Consider the following 24904-nt stretch of genomic DNA (forward strand, 5'->3'; position numbering starts at 1 on the left):
GTATTTTTTTTTTTTTACAGAAAATAAAAGGTCACTGGAGAAATTTAAAACAAATACATAAGCTAAAATTATTTTAAATGGTATGAATAAAAGTGAATATAATGGGTAATGGGCCTCAAGTATAAACTAATCCTTCATTAGAAAAGACAATTACTACTTAGCTAATCATTTTTTCCTTTCTTCCACCTTTGTTTCTCACAAAACCTGTCTATATTCTGTACTCAAAAAATGTGTTCTCAAAACTCCTAATAAATGGACAGTAATGGAGTCACAGCAGCATCCAGCCACAACTGACTTGCCAAGGAGTCAATACTTTTACAGATGTGGGCTAACTGCTGTCTGTAGAAAGGTGTGTGGTATAGAGTTCTACAGAGGGCCAATACTAGAGAGGCTGCTACAGTAAACTTAGCTGTTTATATTTTAGTTTCTGGCTTAGCTCATGACTGTAGAGTCTCTAAAATACTCTATATTCTACCAAAGAATTCCAAATTATGCTTTCAAGGCCTTATTACATAAGATGTTTATTGTGTCTGAATGAACTCAGTCTCACAATGAATCATTAAAATGTGATGTATTTTATCAGCACCTTATTGATGTAATAGTTTCTTTTTACAGTTATTACAAAAGTGTCAATATCAAAAATATTCACAGAAATTTTTCTGTGTATTTTGCAACCATGTCACTGTAAATAAATTTTCATAGTATCAATTTTTCTATTTAAAAACATCTATAGCATATTCCTCTTTTGATATGATTTATATGACCATGATAAGCTTACAAGTTCTATGTCAACCAAAAATTTTATTTTTCCTCGTCTCTGCAATGGGAAAAATTAAAAAAGGTTTACCAGTGCAATCACCTAGAAATTGACTATTTTATTTATGTTTGATGCCGTTTACAAAAATAGTTTATTTTTCATCTAAGTGATACATTGACATGTCTAAGACAACATTCTACTTGATATTATTAAAATTGTGTTCATTATAGTCAAATAAAATTTTGCTATAACCATTTATAATACACTTAAATACTTTCTTCCAAAGGTAGAAAGGATTGAGAGAATGAAGATTTCTTACCAATTGCTTTTATGATTTTCAAAATTGGAGTATTCTATTTATTTTTAGCTACATATTTAACTGTTCTATTCTTTTAGTATTTAAAATATTAAAACTGTCTTTTTAAATTGGAAGAGTAATGCATGTGTATTTTTCCAAATCATAAAACAAAGCAGAATAAAGAAAATACAGAATAAGCATCAATCTACCTATTCAGAAACAACCTTTGGTTGTATATGATTTCTTATGCACGTTAATATGTATAAGTGTGTGTATACATGTGATCATATTTATATGAACACATGTGAATGATCATTGCACATATATTGTTTGGTAAGCTCCTTTGTCATTGAATGAGATAATATTGATAACTTTTGAGTTGTAGGCAAGATGGCTGAATAGAAACAGCTCTGGTCTGCAGCTTCCAGTGAGATCAATGCAGAAGGCAGGTGATTTCTGCATTTCCAACTGAGGTACCCAGCTCACCTCACTGGGACTGGTTAGACAGTGGGTGTAACCCACAGAGGGTGAGCTGAAGCAGGGTGGGGTGCTGCCTCACCTGGGAAGCACGAGGGGTCAGGGAACTCCCTCCCCTAGCCAAGGGAAGCCATGAGGGACTATGCCATGAAGAACAGTGCATTCTGGCCCAGATGCAACACTTTCTCCACGGTCTTTGCAACCAGCAGACCAGGAGATTCCATCGCGTGCCTATGCCACTGGGGCCCTGGGTTTCAAGAACAAAACTGGGCAGCCATTTGGGCAGTCACCTAGCTAGCTGTGGGAGTTTTCTTTTCTGTTGCGGGACTCTGGAATGCCAGTGAGACAGAACCCTCATCCCCTGGAAAGGGGGCTTAAGCCAGGGAGCCAAGTGCTCTAGCTGAGTGGATAGCAGCCCCATGAAGCCCAGTAAGCTAAGATCCACTGACTTGAAATTCTCGCTGCCAGCACAGCAGTCTGAAGTCCACTTGGGATTCTCCAGCTTGGTTGGGGGAGGGGCATCCACCATTACAGGCTTGAGTAGCTGGTTTTCCCTTTACAGTGTAAACAAAGCCTCAGGGAAGTTCTAACAGGGTGGAGCCCAACACAGCTCCGCAAACCCACTGTAGCCAGACTGCATCTCTAGATTCTTCCTCTCTGGGCAGGGCATCTCTGAAAGAAAAATAGCAGCCCCAGTCAGGGGCTTATAGATCAAAATTCCATTTCCCTGGGACAGAGCACCTGGGGAAGGGGTGGATGTGGGCGCAGCTTCAGCAGACTTAAACATTCGTGCCTGCTGGCTGGGAAGAGAGCAGAAGATCTCCCAGCACAGTGTTCGAGCTCTGCTAAGGGACAGACTACCTCTTCAAGTGGGTCCCTGATGCCCGTGCCTCCTGACTGGGAGACACCTCCCAGCAAAGGTCAACAGACACCTCATACAGGAAAGCTCCAGCTGGCATATGGTGGGTGCCCCTCTGGGATGAAGCTTCCAGACGAAGGAACAGGCAGCAATCTTAGCTGTTCTACAACCTCCACTGGTGATACCCAGGAAAACAGGGTCTGGAGTGGACGGCAAGCAAACTCCAGCAGACCTGCAGCAGAGGGGCCTGACTGTAAAAAGGAAAACTAACAGAAAGGAATAGCATGAACATCAACAAACAGGACATCCACACAGAAACCCCAGAAACCCCATATGAAGGTCACCAACATCAAAGACCAAAGGTACATAAATCCACAAAGATGAGGAAAACTCAGTGCAAAAAGGCTGGAAATTCCAAAAACCATAACACCTCTTCTCCTCCAAAGTATCACAACTCCTTGCCAGCAAGGGAACAAAACTGGATGAAGAATGAGTTTGATGAATTGACAGAAGTAGGCTTCAGAAGGTGGGTAGTAACAAACTCCTCCAAACTAAGGGAGCATGTTCTAACCCAATGCAAGGGAGCTAAGAACCTTAAAAAAAGGTTATAGAAATTGCTAACTAGAATAACCAGTTTAGAGAAGAACATAAATGACCTGATGGAGCTGAAAAACACAGCATGAGAACTTTGTGAAGCATACAAAAGTATCATAGGTGAAAGTATTGAGCAGAAGAAAGGATATCAGAGATTGAAAATCAACTTAAGTAAATAAAGCTTGAAGACAAGATTAGAGAAAAAAGAACTAAAAAGAATGAACAAAGACTCCAAGAAATATGAGACTATATGAAAAGACCAAACCCACATTTGATTGGTGTACCTGAAAGTGACTGGGAGAATGGAAAGAAGTTGGAAACCACTCTTCAGATCTTATCCAGGAAAACTTCCCCAACCTAGCAAGACAGGCCAACATTCAAATTCAGGAAATACAGAGAACACCACAAAGATACTCCTCTAGAAGAGCAACCCAAAGACACATAATCATCAGATGCAACAAGGTTGAAATGAAGGAAAAAATGTTAAGAGCATCCAGAGAGAAAGGTTGGGTTTCCCATAAAGGGAAGCCCATCAGATTAACAGTGGATCTCTCTGCAGAAACCCTACAAGCCAGAAGAGAGTGGGGGCCAATATTCCACATTCTTAAAGAAAAGAATTTTCAAGCCAGAATTTCAGATCAAGCAAAACTAAGCTTCATAAGTGAAGGATAAATAAAATATTTTACAGACAAGCAAATGCTGAGAGATTTTGTCACCACCAGGCCTGCCTTACAAGAGCTCCTGAAAGAGGCACTAAATATGAAAAGAAACAACCAGTACCCGCCACTGCAAAAACATACCAAATTGTAAAGACCATTGACACTATGAAGAGACTGCATCAATTAATAGGCAAAATAACCAGCTAACATCATAATGACAGGATCAAATTCACACATAGTAATATTAACTGTAAATGTAAGTGGGTTAAATGCCCCAGTTAAAAGACACAGACCGGCCAATTGGATAAAGAGTCAAAACCCTCTCTTGTGCTGTATTCAAGAGACCCATGTCATATGCAAAAACACACATTGGCTGAAAATAAAGGGAGAGAGGAATATTGACCAAGCAAATGGAAAGCAAAAAAAAAGCAGGATTGTAATGCTAGTCTCTGATAAAACAGACTTTATACCAACAAAGACCAAAAGAGCCAAAGACAGGCATTACATAATGGTAAAGGGATCAATGCAACAAGAAGAGCTAAACTATCCTAAATATATATGCACCTGATACAGGAGCACCCAGATTCATAAAGCAAGTTCTTAGAGACCCACAAAGAAATTTAGACTCCCACACAATAATAGTGGGAGACTTTAACACCCCACTGTCATTATTAGATAGATCAATGAGACAGAAGGTTAACAAGGATATCCAGTACCTGAACTCAGCTCTGCAACAAACAGACCTAATAGACATCTACAGAACTCTCAACCCCAAATCAACAGAATATACATTCTTCTCAGCACCACATTACACTTACTCTAAAATTCACCACATAATTGGAAGTAAAACACTCCTCAGCAAATGCAAAAGAATGGAAATCATAACAGTCTCTCAGACCATAGTGCAATCAAATTAGAACTCAGGATTAAGAAACTCACTCAAAACCATACAACTATATGGAAACTGACCAACCAGCTCCTGAAGGACTACTGAGTAAATAACAAAATTAAGACAGAAATAAATAAGTTATTTGAAACCAATGAGAACAAAGACACAACATACCAAAATTTCTGGGACACAGCTAACACAGTGTTTAGAGGGAAATTTATAGCACTATATATGCCCATAAGAGAAAGTGGGAATGATCTAAAGTCGACAACCAAACATTGCAATTAAAAGAACTAGGGAATCCAGAGCAAAGAAATTCAAAAGCTGGCAGAAGACAAGAAATAACTAAGATCAGAGCAGAAATGAAGGAGACAGAGACAGGAAAATCTCTTCAAAAAAATCACTGAATTCAGGAGCTGGTTTTTTGAAAAGATTAACAAAGTAGATAGACCGCTAGCCAGACTAACGAAGAAGAAAAGGGAGAAGAATCAAATAGACACAATACAAAATGATAAAGGGGATATCATGACTGATCCCACAGAAATACAAACTACCATCAGAGAATACTATAAAAATCTCTATGCAAATCAACTAGAAAATCTAGAAGAAATGAATAAATTCCTGGACACGTACAACCTCCCAAGCCTAAACCAGGAAGAAGATGAATGCCTGAATAGACCAATAACAAGTTCTGAAATTGAGGCAGTATAGTACCATATACAACCATAAAAAGCCCAGGACCAAAGAAATTCATAGCCGAATTCTCCAGAGGTACAAAGAGTAGCTGGTACTATTCCTTCTGAAACTATTCCAAACAATAGAAAAAGAGGGACTCCTCCCTAACTCATTTTATGAGGCCAGCATCATCCTGATACCAAAACCTGGCAGAAACACACACACAAAAAGAAAAATTCAGGCCAATATCCCTGATGGACATTGATGCAAAAATCCTCAATAAAATACTGGCAAACAGAATCTAGCAGCACATCAAAAAGCTTATCCCCCATGATCAAGTCGGTTTCATCCCTGGGATGCAAGACTGGTTCAACATACACAAATCAATAAACTTAATCCATCACATAAACAGAACCAATGACAAAAACCGCATGATTATCTCAATAGATGCATAAAAGACCTTCAATAAAATTCAACATGGCTTTATGCTAAATACTCTCAATAAACTTGGTATTGATGGAGTGTATCTCAAAATAATAAGAGATATTTATGACAAAACCACAGCCAATAACATACTGAATGGGCAAAACCTAGACACATTCTCTTTGAAAACTGGCAGAAGACAAGGATGCTCTCTCACCACTCCTATTCAACATAGTGTTGGAAGTTCTGGCCAGGGCAATCAGGCAAGTGAAAGAAATAAAGTGTATTCGAATAGGGAGACAGGAAGTCAAATTTTCTCTGTTTGTAGATGACATGATTGTATATTTAGAAAACACCATTGTCTCAGCACAAAATCTCCTTAAGCTGAAAAGCAACTTCAGCAAAGTCTCAGGATGCAAAATCAAGGTGAAAAAATCACAAGCATTCTTATACACCAATAACAGACAAATAGCCAAATCATGAGTGAACTCCCATTCACAGTTGCTACAAAGAGAATAAAATATCTAGGAATACAACTCACAAGGGATGTGAAGGACCTCTTCAAAGAGATCTACAAACCACTGCTCAAGGAAATAAGAGAGGACACAAACAAATGGAAAATCATTTCATGCTCGTGGATAGGAAGAATCAATATCATGAAAATGGTCACACTGCCCAAAGTAATTTATAGATTCAATGCTATTCCCATCAAGCTACCATTTACTTTCTTCACAGAATTAGAAGATCAAACTACTTTAAATTTCATATGGAGCCAAAAAACAGCCCGTATAGCCAAGACAATCCTAAGCAAAAAGAACAAAGCTGGAGGCATCACGCTACCTGACTTCTAACTATACTACAAGGCTACAGTAACCAAAACAGCATGGTACTGGTACCAAAGCAGATATAAAGACCAATGGAACACAACAGAGGGCTCAGAGATAATGCCACACATCTACATCCATCTTATGTTTGACACACCTGACAAAAGCCAGCAATGGGGAAAGGATTCCCTATTTAATAAATGGCGTTGGGAAAACTGGCTAGCCATATGCAGAAAACAGAAACTGGACCCCTTCCTTATACCTTATATAAAAATTAACTCAAGATGCATTAAATTAAATGTAAGTCCTAAAAACATAGAACCCTAGAAGAAAACCTAGGCAATACCATTCAGGACATACGCATGGCCGCAGACTTCATCACTAAAGCACCAACAGCAATGGCAACAAAAGCCAAAATTGACAAATGGGATCTAATTAAACCAAAGAGCTTCTGCACAGCAAAAGAAACTATCATCAGAGTGAACAGGCAACCTACAGAATGGGAGAAAAGTTTTGCAATCTATCCATCTGACAAAGGGCTAATATCCAGAATCTTCAAAGAACTTAAACAAATTTACAAGAAAAAAAAAAAAAAAACCCCATCAGAAAGTGGATGAAAGATATGAACAAACACTTCTCAAAAGAAGACATTTATGCAACCAACAAACACATGAAGAGAAGCTCATCATCACTGGTCATTAGAGAAATGCAAATCAAATCCACAATGAGATACCATCTCACACCCATTAGAATAGTAATCATTAAAAAGTCAAGAAACAACAGATGCTGGAGAGGATGTGGAGTAATAGGAGTGCTTTTGCACTGTTGGTGGGACCGTAAACTAGTTCAACCATTGTGGAAGACAGTGTGGTGATTCCTCAAGTATCTATAACCAAAAATACCATTTGACTCAGCAATCCCATTACTGGGTATATACCCAAAGGATTATAAATCATTCTACTATAAAGACATATGCACAGGTATGTTTATTGCAGCACTATTCACAATTGCAAAGACTTGGAACCAACTCAAATGCTTGACAATGATAGATTGGATAAAGAAAATGTGGCACATAAAAACCATGGAATACTCTGCAGCCATAAAAAAGGATGTGTTCATGTCCTTTGCAGGGAAATGGATGAAGCTGGAAACCATCATTTTCAACAAACTAACACAGGAACAGAAAACCAAACACCACATATTCTCTCTCACAAGTGGGAGTTGAACAATGAGAACACATGGACACAAGGAGGGGAACATCACACACCCTGGCCTGTTGGGGGTTTGTGGGACTAAGGGAGGGATAGCATTAGGAGAAATACCTAATGTAGATGATGGATTGATGGGTGCAGCAAACCACTATGGCACTTGTATACCTATGTGACAAACCTGCACGTTCTGCACATGTACCCCAGAACTTAAAGTATAAAAAAAAAATTAATAACTTTCCAAACTGACTTGCATAACCTCATTTAATGGCTGCATAATTTTTGGGGGGATATTTAAAAATTTATGTTACCATTCTCATATTTTTGGGCAATATCTATTTTTGCAATTACAAGTATTCATGCAAAAGTGTTTTTGTGGTTTAATGTTTCAAAACTTTGAAAGTTACTTATTTATGGTAAATTCACAGGAGAAGAATTATTGGGTCTAATATTTAAACATTTTAATAATATTAATATGTATTAAAAATTATCATTCAGAGATATAATATCAACATACACTTATGAGCATATGAAAGTGTTTATTTGTACCTTTGCCTAAATGGAGTGTGTGTGTGTGTGTGCGCACGCGTGTGTATGTGTATGTTCTTTCAAATTTTATCAGTTGTTCATTTGGATTTCAGTAAACATTAAGTGATTGCTACTTGGACAGTATAATGTCCGTGAGTACATTAAAGAAATATTTTACAGAGTGTGAGAATGTAAAGTAAGGACCAGTGATAATAAAGTTCTAGGTATGCCCTTGTAGACTCTTTTTTTTCCTTTCAAAATAACATAAGAATTAAAACAAAATGAGAAGGAGCAAATAAATATATTGATGTTATTTTACATGTAGGGCAAGGTAGTGTAAAAAAGTGAGATGGATAGAATGGACATAGGAAAGGCATAAAAAAAGATCTAAGTTTGATTACTAACTTTTTAGTGGAAAAACACACTAACCATCTATAAGATTCAGTTTTCCGTTTGTTAAATGAGGTTATTAAGCCTATTTGTGTTTATGATGAGTGAAGAGAATGTGTAAATAACACAGCAGATAGTGTGTAACCTTAGTGCATTTTCCTCCGCAAAATTTAATCCACTATTGGAAACTCCCACATCTGTGATTTTTTCCAGAAGTAGAAAATGCCTTCAGATAAAGTTTCATGAAAGTAGATAGAAAGCTAGAAAAAAAATGGCCCATTTGTTTTCAAAAGGCTAGATGTGCTTTATTCCAAATCAGACAACAGAAAAAAAGAAATGGTGGAGGATGGGAGAGATTGTTAATGGAAAGCAGAGTCTAGTTTATCCTCAAACTGAATAAACATGTTTTGCATTCAACATGCTTGTTGAGAGAATTCCTGACATCTTTAACATCACAACCACCACCCATTATGTCGTTCTCTTTTTTTTTTTTTTTTGAGATGGAGCCTCGCTCTTTCACCAGGCTGGAGGGCACTGGTTCGATCTTGGCTCACTGCAACTTCCACTTCCCGGGTTCAAGTAATTCTCCTGCCTCAGCCTCCTGAGTAGCTGGGACTACAGGCATCTACCACCACGCCTGGCTAATTTGTTGTTGTTGTTGTTGTTGTATTTTAGTAGAGATGGGGTTTCACCATATTGCCCAGGCTGGTCTCAAACTTCTGAGCTCAGGCAATCCGCCCGCCTCGGCCTCCCAAAGTGCTAGGATAACAGGCGTGAGCCACCATGCCCGGCCACATCATCCTCATTTATAACCCTTAACTATTTGAGCTTCATACTAAACAGAAAGAGTAAGATCCTTACCTCACTGCAAAAAATTGCAAAATAAGATGGAAAAAACATAGTGTGTTAATAAATCATATCATAGTATGATCAAAATCAAAGAGGCCCCACTGCGTATTCAGTATAGGGGGATTAATGCTGTTAATAATATGACAGCTGTGAACTGGAAGGAAACAGTATTTTGAAGGTAGATCCTTGGTAAAGTGAAATATCAAAAACTTCTGAAAACTTGGAAAGAAAGCTTGATAAATTGGGACAAAGAATGAGCAAAATCTGTGAGAAATTTTACAGATGTAAGTCAAATACAGAGATGACTTCTTTTATGTAATAAATTTTCTTAAAACAAAATAATAAACCAGCCAGGCGGGGTGGCTCACGCTTGTAATCCCAACACTTTGGGAGCCCGAAGTGGGCGGATCACTTGAGGTTAGCAGTTTGAGACCAGGCTGGTCAATGTGGTGAAACCCCATCTCTACTAAAAATACAAAAACTAGCCTGGTGTGGTGATATGCACCTGTAGTCCCAGCTACTTGGGAGGCTGAGGCAGGAGAAAAACTTGATCCCAGGAGGTGGAGGTTGCAGTGAGCTGAGATTGTGTCACTGCACTCCAGCCTGGGTGACAGAGTGAGACTCCATCTCAAACAAAAAAAAAAAAAAAAAGAAAGAAAGAAAAAAAAGAAAATAATATAAACCTTTAATTAAAAAGTCAGCGTAAGAGACAGGATTAAGTAATGACAGATCATTCAAGATGCTTCAGATTCTGAAGCACAAGTGACCACAAGCAACATATTATGTAAAAATATTCAGACACATTTTCATATATCTTCTCCATATTTCATATCATAACATCACAAATACTTATCGCACACACTCAAAAACTATAAGACATAAAACTAAAAAGTTTTCCTAACATGTATACTTGAAAGTTTTCACGGAGCAATTTGAAGTATATTCTGGAATATCAGAAAGCCAGAAGTTTGGGGATAAGAATTATCTATGATTTGTAATGCAATATTGAAAATAGTGGTCTAATTTGTGAGAAAATTCAAGAGTAAATTGAAGAGACTTTTATGATTAAAATGATAAGGCAAGTGAGGAAGAGAGAGGCATCAAGGACACCTACAGTGAGGGTCTGACTTTAGCAAAGGCGTCAATTGATTGTTTCTGACACTGACTTGGGAGCCTAAAATAAAAAAGCACATAGCCCTAGGAAGGTGATTAATTCAAGATGAGGTAGTTTGAGTTTGAAGGATTTCTGAAACCTCCAGTGGAACTATGAAACAAAAAGCCCCATATATAGATATGGCTCAGAATAGAGGTCTCTGCTGGAGACAAAAACGTGAGAATCAGGAGATAAACTATCATTGTTTCGTGGGGTGAATGAGATCTATTTATTTAACAAGTATATATAGTATTTGATATGAAGCAAGCACTCTCCTGAATGCTTTTACAAATATTAACTCATGTAATCCTCATCGTGGCTATGAGGTGACTGTGAAGATTGGGAAGGAATATCCTAGAAGGTGAATTCTGAACAACCAGGAGAAAAACAAGTATGAGAAAACAGAGGAAACGGCCAGTGAAGCAGGAGAAAACCTGGGGAGCTGCAGATACACAAACACTAAGGGAAGTGAGTATTTCCAGAAATTATCATGAGTCAACGATGTCTAAAGCACAGAGTGTTCCAGAAGGGAAGGGGTAACATGGGATTTAATGGCAATGGCCTCATGAGTAACCTCATAAAATCTTTTAGTGTGAGGGTGCAGCAGCAAGTGAGATGGGGTAGGAACAGGAACCGAGGCTACATAAATAGAAATTTAGGATGTTATTTTATAAATCTGTGCTGAAAAGTAACAGAATTTGAAGGGAAAAATTTTGTGAAGGTTATAGTTTTATGTGGTTAAAAAGGGAGAGTTAAAAGCTGTAAGAAAAGTAAAATGAATAGCAGATGCGATCCCAGGCACAGGTGAAAAGAGTTTAACTGTGGGCTGAGAAAAGTTGTATTTTCCATTAAAATGATAGGTTTTCTTGGTGGGAGATACAAATACATTTTCAAAGTGTGTGTAATGAATGTGTGTGTGTGTGTGTGTGTGTGTGTTTTGCTGGAGGGGGACAAAGAAACAGAGAAACAGAGAAAGAGAAATGAGAAAGTTACTGAAGAGCTGATAGGAAGGAGAAAAATTTCTTGCTGTGATTAAATTTTGTACGTGAGAAAGAGATTGAGATTGTCTTTCAGAATGACAAGAAGTAGCAGACTTTTAAAAATGTGAAGGTTTGATGTTTTCTCTAGGCAAAATAAAATGGAGCATTAATAATTTAGCATTAAAAGATTTCTGGGGCCAGGCGCTGTGGCTCACGCCTGTTATCCCAGCACTTTGGGAGGCCGAGGTGGCTGGTCACAAAGTCAGGAGTTTGAGACCAGCCTGACCAATATGGTGAAACCCTGTCTCTACTAAAAGTATAAAAATTAGCTGGGCGTGGTGGCGTGTGCCTGTAAACCCAGCTACCTGGGAGGCTGAGGCAGGAGAATCGCCTGAACCCGGGAGATGGAGGTTGCAGTGAGCTGAGATAGCACCACTGCACTCCAGCCTGGGTGACAGGGTGAGACTTAGTCTCAAAAAAAAAAAAAAAAAAATTCTGGGCTGCTGGAATCCCAGCTATAAATTAATAGTAACTGCTGCTGCCTTAAAAATTCAGCATTTCTCCCCTCCAGATACAGGAATTTAATATTTGAATGATTGTATTTTATTAACTGGACAGAGATAACAAAAGAAGCAAGACTTTGAAAGGTGTTGGTAAGAGGAAATATATAAATGGTTTATTACTTAATCATCAACTAATCATTTTTTTCTACGTGTGTTCTTTCAATGTTTAGAAATGTAGATAATACTTCAAATTAGGAATATCACACTTTGGAATTAAAAATACTAAAATGGTTATGTGCACGTTCATGTTTATTTTACTAGAGAAAACAAAATTACATTTTAAACAATGTAGGTTCCAACATAATGAAAATTATTATATATCTACCAAATTTAATATACACTAAGTTAAACTGGCAGTGATAATGATTAGAAGATAATTTGGGAATAATCCACACGATATGAAATGCTGTGCTCAAAAATAGATGCATACTTTAAGATCAACCAAGTAAAACTTGGTGTTCATGGAGAAAAAGATGGTTTGGTAACAGAAAATACTTTAGGTCGATGAGATTATGAATTCATTTTCCTCATTTCTCTTCTACTTAAAAAAAAGTTTAGTCATCTGATTCGTTTGCTCGTGAAACATTCTCTGCTACATTAGAGTGAGAAGACTCTTTAATATGTTCATAAATCCAGCTCTCAGAGAAGGTTAGCCTACACCTACCTAAGGAATAAATCACCATTAACCCACATTGATCATGGTGATTCCATTAACTTTATAGTGTTTGGTTTAGATATTTCTATATGAACTCTGGCTAACAAGTTGAGAAGGGATGTAGCTGCATGGTTGGGGATGGAGTGATTTTGAAAATTCTCCTTGCTGTGAATGCAGCTGTATGGGAAGAACCACAAGATAACTCCTCCTTGTATTTGTCCTGTCTGTAAGTAACACCTGTTACTGAAGCTGCTACCTTGTAACATTGAGGCAGACAAACTAAAAATAAAATTCATCTGCTGTGAATGATGGAAATAAAAACATAGGAAAAAACCCGTTCCTTGTTGAAGGAACCAGTCTTGAAGCCGCTTACCTCTGTATTTTGTATAATGCGGGCTAATAAATTTAAGCTAATTATTTATGCTACCTGTGCTGTGATGTTTTCCCATCAGCAGCCAAACATAACCTCACAGTTGTTTTGCTGTTTTTGCTTTCACAAACGAGCTATTAACCAACTTAAAAAATTTTTTTGATTGAAGGATGCTTAGGGGATGAGAGGATATCAATAATATAAGCCCATGCGAAATCCCCATTTCTTATCATTAAAATTGTCCTGACATTAAAGTAATGCTTAATTTTTACCATAAGAGTGAAATTTTGAGATTATAATTTTAAAGCACAAAATATTTACACTTAAATTACACTTATAATTTTGAAGTGTAAAATATTTACACAGATTAAAATATGGGAAACAATGAAGCAAAACATTCTAAACTTGAAAAGTAAATTAATATTACAAACACAGTGAGACTTAAAAACAAACAAAAATCAAACCTCCATTGTAATTGCAGATTGCTGACTACCCATATTGACTAAAAGACTGGCTAGCTTGAGCCCAGGAGGTGGAGGTTCAGTGAGCTGAGATAGTGAGATAGCGCCACTGCGCTTCAGCTGCAGCCTGGGCAACAGAGCTAGACTTAATTAAAAAAAAAAAAAAAGACTCGCTAAAGGGAAACTTCTTTTTGGATTTGGCTCTTTTTACAGGAAGTAATAGTTTTCTGGAGAATTACTTGATGAAAAATTTCTTAACCTTACTTCATGAATCAAATCACAACTCTTTCTACATTTTAGATTGTGAAAATCTCACTGATAAGAAAAAATAATTGTTTCTCTTGGCCAGGTGCAGTAACTCACGTCTATAAAACCAGCACTTTGGGAGGCCGAGGCGGGCGGATCACCTCAGGTCAGGAGTTAAAGACCAGTCTGGCCCACACGATGAAACCCCATCTCTACTAAAAACACAAAAATAAGCCGGTCGTGGTTGCGCCTGTAATCACAGCTCCTCGGAGGCTGAGGTAGGAGAATCGCTTGAACCCGGGAGGCGGAGGTTGCAGTGAGCCGAGATCGTGCCACTGCACTCCAGCCTGGGTGACAGAGGGAGACCCTGTTTCAAAAAAAAAAAAAAAAAAAGAAAAGAAAAGAAAAATAATTGTTTCACTCTTTTAAGTACAAAAGTAATTGTACATGGTTTTTTTTTTTAAAGGAGGGAAGTCTCTTCCAAGAATAAAACTATTCACTGTATAGAATTAATATTTTTGTTATTCATAGTATTAAAAAAAAAGTCTCATGGGGAGGAAATAGCAATGCCAGGCAAAACGAGTGTATATTTTTATGTTATAACCCAATAGCATATAGCATATGCAAACTATTTATTTAAATAATTTTAAAGCTAAAATGGAGGCGAGGTCACACATTTATATACTGCTAGAGCTAAAAACGGTCATAGAAATAAGTATCTGAAATATCTAGGTTTTTAAAATACAAAAACTGAAGCTCAGGAAATTGATTTTTTCACCCCAGAGTTTTACATTTGCATGTTGGCAATGTTTCAACTCAGACACAGGAATTGTGACCATTCAAGGAAAGGGCAACTGCAAGCTTCAGAAAGAAACGCTATTCTCAGAAATATTTTCCTTTTTATCACCTAAAGTAAATTTCAGATTACTTACAATCTCTAGAAATTAACATTTCATTAAACCATAACTAGGAAATGTTTATTTAATGTTTGAGCTAAAGTTAAGAAACATATTTAAACTTAATTAAAACAAAAATAAATTAAATTAATTAAAACAAATTTTTATGTAATGCTTTGAGCCAAAGTTAAGAAATTTAATTAAAACAAAATTATATTTGATGTTTATGTTTTTGATAGGTAAAAATTTTATCCTATCAAATAACAGGAAATATTAATATTTATTGCCAGTTAAGAGAGGAGTGTGAGCTCTGGAAGTGGAGAAGTGAAACTGGGAGGCAATAAGGGGGAAGGAGGAGAAGAGATCATTAGAAAATTAAGAACAAGGCAAATGTAAACATGTAAACACATTTCTTAAAATTTGCAATTGAAATCGGAAGAAAATATGATATACTATAGATTTCCACTACCAAGAATACAATGAACAAATTGAAATAAAAAAGAAACACATAATAAAGGAAATAATGCCAATGTTTCTTTTTATAGTAATGAACAGTATTTTATTATGCCTGTTCTATGTATAGTTGTCCATAACTACTAAAACTCTCTAAAAATGAATGAAAGTATTTTGTCTGGACTTTATAGTTAAATTTGTAGGTTTTTTTTTTTTTTTTCAGAGAAAGATTACATTGTTTTCTTTGAATGAATTCACCTTTCTTCATCAAAATTACTCTGATTTCCATACTAACTCAATTTGTTTAAAAGCAAAGCTCTTTACGGTATGTTACTGTCATTTCCTTCAGAAGGGGGGGAAAAAAAACAAATAAAAGTTAGCATTACATGTCTGAACCAAATAAAGGTTTTCAAGAATAAAATTCTGCACAACTATGAAAGCTGGTAGCTCCAAATGAAAGGAAATGGAATAAAAAATGAATGCAAGATAATACAATGAATTTTTGGCGTGAGAGGAGAAAAAAAGAATAATATATTAAATGTGTATTTCTCTATTATAATTACCACACATATTAAAAATGGGAATGATATATAGAGATAGAGAGACCTGTGGCTACTTTTGGCTATTTTACCTGCTTTTTGTATTTGCTCTTCTAGGTACCTGTTATTGAGTTAAGTAAGCAAATGGTATTTCAGGACCAAAACATCTATTTCCTGAAGAGTTGCTCCTTTAATTGTGTATCTACCTACCTGTCTATGTATCTCTTGGTAAATGAATTAATTTGTTAGCTAAAATCAATCTATTAATTCATAATGAATGGGACATCTCGCGGGAGGTACATGTGCTTTGCAAATACATGGAAAAACAGTTGAGATTTTCCTAACGGGTTCTGGTATTCAGATTGATATTACCTTTTTAAAAAATTTTAAGGATTAATAGCTAAAAAGATCAAGTCAGTTTCTTCATTTCTCCTGAAGGCCTGTTTCCATCAGATTTTATCTCTGTCTAGACAAAAATATTGGAGACTTCTCAACTTTCTGCTTCTGATGATCTCAACTTGTGGTATGACAAAAGGAGAGCAAAATGTTCACTCAGGTATGGGAATTGCTCACAAAAATGTTACTTTATTATATTTAGGGAAAAAAGGGGGCAAAATTTACACTCACAATACCTGAGATTGGATTTCTAGAACCTTTTGGTTTCAGATTTATGATGAATTAGAAAACTTTCTGCTTAGAAAAATGTTATAGTTTCAAATACTATTTAAAAGTTTTATCTTTAAGTACAATAAACATGATAAATAATGATCAATGTTTTCACTCCTATTAAGGAGAGGATTTTTAGTAGTAAAAATAAGCCTTAATGTGAAAAAGCTAAGAATTCATGATTGCTTCTAATGACAGTATGTGGGAGGGGTCTGAGTTTGGTTCAAGAGAGGAACTACAGCTGTTAGTGACTACAACCATCTGCCCAGATGACATCATGATCAACTGCTCTGAATCACTCTAAAGGAACGAAGAGTCAGGGCAGCTGAGTCATGGTCCCCCAGGAGCCATTAAGAAGTTGCTCTTCAATCACTTCCATTCAAACAGAAAAAATCCCACGCAGGATGAGAACTATGGTTCCTGAGAATGACAGGCAATTGGTGCCACTTTATTTACAGAATCCAATAAATAGTTCTCTTTGTTTCACATGTTTAATGCTCATTATTTTACATTTTTATAAAGACCACTTAGTCTGAATTGCCATTCATCTCTTTCCTATCAAAATCCTGCCCAACACATAATCATATCATCAGAAATCAGGTGTTTTCTTGTTTAATGCCCTACCTAACTCATTCGATTGTAATTTTCTGGGAATAGTGACCAGAGATTTGATTTTTTGTAAGTTACATCAAATCCTCATTACTTTATAAATGATGAAAATTTGTCACATGGTACACTTTTCATATCTTTCAAAGGATTAATATATAAAAAATACATGGTTAATGCTCAGCTTTAAAGATATTAAAATTGAATCTGCTTATTCAAGTATAATGATAGAACTGAAGAACTCTTAAAATGGTTTAATCTCTTCCTTGGCTTTCAAAAATATAAAGTCTTCTTCTTTATTGGAGATTTCTTTATCCATAGAATATCTTAATTCCCCACTCCCCAACTTCCTCCCCATGTCAAGTTTTTAAAAATTTTAAAAATATTTTAAAATATTGTGTTTATTATATTATAAATGTTATAAAATATTGTGTCTTTAAAATATTTGTGTTGTCTTCTTCAGGATATATCATTGATTGACACTCTTTTTGATTCTAGTTATATATACTGTTATCCTTGGATATTAAAGTAGGTCTCAAATATAGCTTTCATGGTGGTGTGTAAGATTCTGAGAGAGCTGGAAAAAAGGTATAAGCTCCCTTCTAAAGTGCAAGTATATACTTGCAGAGATATTTTTTCACTTACATTTTTGGAGATCATCCATGGTCTCCCCACGTCTTTTACAGAAGAGGCTTCCGGCACCTATTAGGGAAGCTTATATCTTCCTTATCTCTGTACTAGATGATAATATCGAATGCAGGTAAGTGGTGGTGGGGAGAGTAATACTGACAGAATAGTGATATGGCAAACATTGGCACCTCAGAAACTTTTTGCTTTTTTGAGGGCTCTTATTAATATTTGCAAACTTTAAAAAGGTTTGAAAAGAGTTACCCAGCGCTTACCACATATAGAAAAACAGATATCTCTTGTTATGGGAATTGAGGCTAGTCCACATTCCCCTAGATTAAACATCTTTCCTCATTTGGCACATTCTTCCGCTGTTCCTTAAGAAAAAAACATACTAAGAAAAGTTAATTCTGGGAAGTCTAGAATTAGAATAAAATTACTGACACTAAAAGGAAAGCCCAGATATCTCTTAAAACATGCTTATCTTAATTTTTTTGAAAACTCACATTAGCACCAGATCATTTCTTTAATGCGTACCAATTTCCTTTCTTCATTGACTAAATAGCTTTGCTAAATAAGATTAAAACCACGTAACTCAAATGAGATATATAAGATCTCGAATAATGTTCACATAGCTATAAAATCAAATTCCAATGCTAATATAAATGATGTCTACTACGTTTGTCATTTATTTGGGATTATCTGTTTGCCTCAAGTGGTGCAAAAAAATTGAGCAGGAAGCACCTGAAGCTTCCTTTCACAACAAGAGAAAGTTGTAATTTGTATTTACTTTACCCAGCTTTCTTCATATGAAAGTAGCCAAGAAGCAGGGAAGGAAAGACAATTACAAGAAATTGTGATAGGAAACTATTGGGAAAAGCAATTTGTAATTTCTGATAAAACTCTAGGTACCTAACCCTGAGCACTCATTGTCTGACAAGTGGGAAGTGCCTGTTGAACAAGTGACCACTTGACTGATTTTAAGCATGTGGAGCTCATTTGTAATCTAAAATATAGGAGGGAGTGAGATATTAGCTTCCTGAATAGCTATTTTTATTTAGAAAAAATAATGAACCAATAAACTTCTCATATAAGATGAAATAACTATTTTCTAGAAACAGTGATCTTATGTTCTTCATTGTATAAACACATATGTACTCATATAACATAGCTCCTGGGATACAATAAACAATAAATGTATGTTTATCTTATTTAGGCAAACTAAAAGTTGCAGGCTCTGTGCCCTTAAATTTTTAAAATTTATATTCATATTTTGTTTTTTAAGGTGTTATGAAAATACAATTTTAAAAGCCCATCTATTTCTAACCACAATGTATTAACAGGGATTGGATTTTTCCACCCACCTAAAATAAATAAATAAATAAAAAGCAAAATAAAATAAATTATATTGGTCAGTGGAGAGCAGTGATTTCATAGAGATAAGAAACAAGTGTTTAGCCCCACATTTGTACATTTGTTCCACCAGACTGAGTGGAGACTCAGTTTAGCTTCTATATGAAAGTTCAGGAAGGAGGAACTCTATAAGAACCCAGTGGTCTCTCTCAGTTTGGGAGACAAAGCAGACAGAGTCTCAGGAGGTAGTTAGGGTATACAGTATCAAACGTCAGAGAGGACAGAGTTATACAGAAAGAAAGATCCAGAGATCTTCAGATGGACTTCTAGTCTTCAGCTCAATATTGATCTGTTGCATTCATAAGAGAAAAGTTGATCTGTTACATTCATAAGAGAAAAGTCTGAAGACTGGGGGAAGCACCACCTAAAAGGGTTAGAGGGGCCCACACATGTAAAGCAGGGAATATTTTTTTGTTCCCAAGTTGCAAAACTCTCAGTTCATGAAGCATTAAGTATAGTACTCAGCTGTTTGCATCAGTAGTAGGAAATAATTAACCATAGAATAAACAATTATCTGGTCTTGCCTAACAAAATTTAATAGCAAGACAACAAAATAGGAAACAGTTTCTAAGTAATGTAACTACATCCCAGAAGAGAGCTCAAGGATATTTATAGAAATACAACATATACCAACACCCAATAAGGTAAAATTCATAATATTAGGCAACCACATCAAAATTACTAGGGATGCAAAGAGCAGTAGAATATAACTCATAATGAGAAAAGTCTAAATGACATAGAAATGACATAAAAAACAGAATTAGCAGACAAAAATATTAAAAATTTAAAGTATTTCCCATATGTTCAAAAAACTAGAAAAAAGTTGTATTACATTTTAATATAACCATTGTGATTCATTTTCTGATATGAAAATTAATCTTTGAAGCTTCCTAAATGGACTTTAAAATATTACCAAAATATTCATAATAAACACCATTATTCTGGAGACTTACCCTGTTTCTGAGATTTATTCTGCTTTTAAGCCTTGGGAAATGAGGAATGAGGAATGAAGTGATGCTTTCAGGTGAATTATCATAGAATTCAAGGACTGGATAGAAATAGATAAGGGTCAAGATGAGGAGGAGAGATAGACTAGGTTGGCAGCCGTGTGGTGGCAGCCCTTGAAGGTGTGTGGTATAGTTGGAGGGTGTCAAAGGCACATTGTGCTTGGTAATAAAAACTATTTACATTTTATCAGTGTCCTACTGATGAATACTTTCACATTTCTGATGTTGAAATAGCTTTATTATGCCCTAATCAACAACATATAATATTTTTTACTCACATATTAACTGGGCAATTCCTTGCAATAATTCTAAGTCTATACAGAGACCTAGAATTGTTCCATATGGAACAATTGGGATAGTTGTATTGCAGCATTGGGACTTCTATTATGGGCCATGATGTCCTTATATTCTTTTGTTTTTGAAATAATTTTAACACCTCGCTGTTCCAACTAAGAGAGGACACAACATTGCAAATAGAGGCTTAAAGAGAAAACAGTGGATTTGACTTGGGCCCATACTTTCTGTTATTGTTGGTTTGAGGAAGAAGAAAAGTAGAGGTGATGAAGTTGCCCTCAACAACTGGTAGTTACTGGTAGTTGAATCTCAGGCTGTGGTTCTACTCGGCACCTGACACTTGAAGAAGTGAAGACAGGGAGAGAAAGGTACTGGGAAGACTGGGCCCCTGGCATTGATACGTAACACCAAGAAAGCAGTCAGTGAGGATCTCAGAAAGCCAGGAGAGATGGTCTATTATGAAGAGTACTTGCTGGAAATACTTGAACACTTCCCTGTTTCTGGTGAGATTTGATATCCAGAAACACATGTCTTTTGAATTCAAGTTTCTCCTAATGCACACTATAGCAATCAGAAAGAATTATAGTGCTGCTATATTTCTATAAAAGATAGGAGAATCTACCTTTGACACTAATGCATGAAAATATATTTGTGTTTTAAAAAGGCAAACTGCCAAATTTAATTCTTCAGATTATTGCTATAGGTGGTAAACAAAAAAGGATGGCTGTTTGTAGAAGGCCTTTATTGTGAATAGATGAGTTGTATTGTAGTACAATTCTTAGATCATGTCCACATAGAAAAAGTAAATTGATGATATAATTAACCCATGTTAACCTATATTGTAATTCAATTTAATTAATTTATACTGGTAAGATTTTTTTGAAAATCCTAGTCTAATTAATTAATGTCTTCACTTTTCATATTGTCTCTTCCTTTTTATTTTTGTAAGGATGTTTACTTTGCATTTTTTTCTTGTATTAGGTAGAGATATCAGTTGAAAGATACCTTCAAATTTTGTGACACTGAGTTTAATCAACCAAACATTCCTAAGTAATTGATAGCATATTTACTATTTGGTTAGATGGATAGGCACTCTGGTATTAAATTAAGTCTCTAAAGTTGGCATTTTTTTCTCCGTTAGTTTGCCATCCTGCCCACTTATATCTTGAATTTGAAAGATGTAAATAAATAAGATTAGAATATGAATTTTTAACATAATTAAATTGTTTTGAAAATTAGTTTGTTACAAAATATGTTCTCATTTTATGTATTATTAATTTAACAATAAGTTTTATGACAGAAGATTTTAGTCAAAATAGTTACACAATCAACAAGCAAATGATATACAGGCAATCAATCAGACCATCAAATACCAGTTGATAACATAATCCATTTGGACAGGAACCACATTTCCAAAACGAGTTTTGATTTAGTCATTGGACGTAAAACAAAAGATATCAGACTGTATCTTAAAAACAAGCAAACAAAACAAAACAAAAACTTGTCCAATTCAGTATACCTAATAGAGACAGAAATCAAATAATAGTATATGTCATTAAACTTTTCCAACAAGATTCTGTGTCACCTGAAGTAGAAAAACTTGGTTTTCCAATATAACTACTCAAATCGGTAAAAATAAATATTTTAAAACTTTACTCTTATTTTGAAATTTTACTTTATTGTGTTAGTTATCTGTATTTACATTAATATTTTTCAGTCTTTATTGATCCCTATTTATATTTTGTATAATTTTATTAAGCCGTAGGCCACAAATTAACATTTCATACTCAACTAAATTTCAGGGACTATTCCCTCTTTAGTTTAAGGATTAGATGAGATATGGATACTGTATATTGAAATAATCATGCACTAGAATGATAAATTTAAAATAATCTTTAAAATGTGTTATGGAGATTTTGTCATGTTCAAAAATTTTGCAGTATCTCTCAAAATTGTCACAAATTTCCCCCATCATGTAAATATTACGCTTTTACATATGAAACGTGACTCTCTGTGCAGTATGTTTCCTGCTTGAGTTTTGCCCTTTGTGTTATATTATCTCATGTTATACAAAGTCATTTTGTGACTAATTTCCAGAGCACTGAGTCACAGTGTGGCTGTTGCTTATCTTTTCTTTTTTCCCACATGGTAGTACTCTTGACCCTTATTTTTGGTAATTATTTTACACTAATGAGTGCTTTTTCATAATTAAATAATTGTTTCTCTCATATTTCTGTGGTTGTTTACTGCTGTATTATATTCTTTCATTTTTTACTAGAAGCAAACATTTTATAATCAACAGGAACATAACAGTACATCATGTAGGCATGTTATCTATTGTTTTAATTTACAAAATTGCACAATATAGACTTGATCGTAAGTATTCTCGTTTAGGTATCTCAGAATATAACCTTTGGTCTTTGGAGACTTGTAAAATATTTCCTTAGAGAGATTAGTTAATGCTGGCATAAAATATTCAATTTAGATTACGATTATTTTAATGTTTATACCTCATTTTAAATATCAACTAATGGTATTGAAAGATTATTTGAATAGAAGACTGACAGTCTCTTTATTACATGTTACAAAATAAAATGGAAAGGTAAACCAAACTTCCAAAAACTTCCAATTAACTAAGCACAATTAGTAAAGAATTCTACTACAATCTTCAAATTATAAAAAAGCTACGTACACCAATTCATTACAAAAATGTTTATGGTTTAAAATCATAAACATTGCACATAAATTTGCTTAAGAATTAAATGCAAAATGCTGAGAACTCAAGTTTGGATTTCAGTTTGTTTACTCTGTTTACAGGGAAGGGTTGATTTTCATTTTAGGCAAATAAACAGTGATCCTCCCCTATCAGTTCTTTGCCTCTCAGCACGCTGCTTTTCCCCCCGAGAGAGAAAAAATTGAAGTTATTTCTCATGGGCTAGACAGTATATTGCCAGGTACTCACAAGTGAAATCTCTGATGAAAGTTCTTGGACTGTTTTTTTCAAAACGGAGTTGAGATGATTTTGGTTTTCCTTCCAAGTATTGAAGAGAGGATTTATCTTCTCTACTTCTTCTTTTAGAAACAGATCAAGAAACTGGGGATTGAAGAATAACTGAAAGAAACGCAGTCTGATCTTACTAGCAGTGAAAGAGAGAGGTAAGAATTTGACTGTTATCCAGCCTGAAGTCTCTGCTGTCTGTTAGAGCAAAGAGGGAGCCTGAGAGTCGCTTCAGAGATCACTGGCAGTTGGGAATAGCCCAACTTCCTGTTAGGTCACTGCAACTCCTTTCTTTCTCTATTTTTTTTTTTTTTTTTTTTGTGGAGGAAACAGATGAAGGAAACAGCTTACACCAAGATTTCAGATACGATCATTTTGAACAACTATTTCTTTTACTTTCCAGGATTGTTTTTGTAATCAGTTGAAAAAGAATGCTTTTTCTCCCCCTAGAGTTAGGGTTTAAAAAAAAAATTACATATTTATTATTACATTGTTATTAAATAAACTTTTTTGCAGTTTGTTTCTTCTTCAAGTTATTTCATTTGTTTCACCCACTGTCAATATATTTATTTTTAAAAAAAGTCTGAGGGCTACCATTGGACGTTTCTCTTAGTGAGACAATGTAATGCATTATCCATTCCAGGAGGTCAGGCTTTGAGCCCTACCTTAGCTACTTGCTAGCTTGGCTACTCAGCCAAGTTATATGAATTCACTATGCCTCAGTTCCTTTGTTCCTAAAATGTTGATAATAAGAGTTTCTGGGCTTGATATAAGTACTAAATGGCTTAATACATAAAAAGCACTTAAGGCAGGCCCCAGCGTGTAGGGAACCTCCAATAAATGTTCACTATCATTATGGCTGTTTTCTGTATTTCTATTATTATTCTACACAATATATAAATATTTAAAGATGCCAACCAGAGTCTCTCTGCTGTATGTCCCTACCATTGACGTTTATCCTTACTGTTTCTATATTGGAATTATGGTCATATCAGACTAAGATCACTAGAGATCTAATACATTGGCAGAATCTACTTTGCCAGGAAGGCTGAAGACCTTTGTTCAGAAAATATATGAGTTTCTTGCTTCTCCATTTCAGATTCTTTGTGCCTTCAATTTTTCTTGCTTTCCTTAGACCTCTCTGTAAAAGGTAATCTTTCATCTTGTGTGTTTTTAATACGTATTGAATAATTATTTGGTGACTGGAACATAAATTATCTTATTTAATTCTCACAACTAGCTTATAAAGAAGGTCCTCTTTGTATGCCCATTTCATAGGCCTAGGAAGATTGAGTTCCGTATGTGGAGCTGTGATTCTAATGTCATGCAGTCTGACTTTAGAGCAAAAATGCTTAAATCCTCCTCTACGCTGCCTTCACACTCATGTTCTAGATTTCATATCATGTTAATAACTTATCTCTATTACCTCATGCCCTGCCCCTCAACCACAATCAAAGCTCTCATCTCACTCAGACTGTAGAGGAAAGTCCCTTTTTCTTGGTACAACAATTGACCTTGATTAGACTTTTGATGAATCTATAGCTCAG

At 35.4% G+C, this 24904-nt stretch overlaps 1 protein-coding gene across 2 annotated transcripts in view; it reads right to left on the reverse strand.

Moving 5' to 3' along the window:
- The window catches only part of TFPI (tissue factor pathway inhibitor), a 101089-nt gene extending 77463 nt beyond the window's left edge, over window positions 1–23626 (reverse strand). Inside the window, exon 1 of one of the 2 annotated variants that reach the window (XM_017946705.2) lies at window positions 23322–23593. The gene's annotated coding sequence lies outside the window, so the exon portion shown is untranslated. Of the gene's footprint in view, window positions 1–23321 lie in introns of both variants that reach the window. The other variant, XM_009182578.2, reaches the window with a different exon arrangement.
- Between the last annotated feature and the right edge of the window lie 1278 nt (window positions 23627–24904).

Source organism: Papio anubis, chromosome 10 (assembly GCF_008728515.1).
Source record: "Papio anubis isolate 15944 chromosome 10, Panubis1.0, whole genome shotgun sequence".
Taxonomy (NCBI): Eukaryota; Metazoa; Chordata; class Mammalia; order Primates; family Cercopithecidae; genus Papio; species Papio anubis.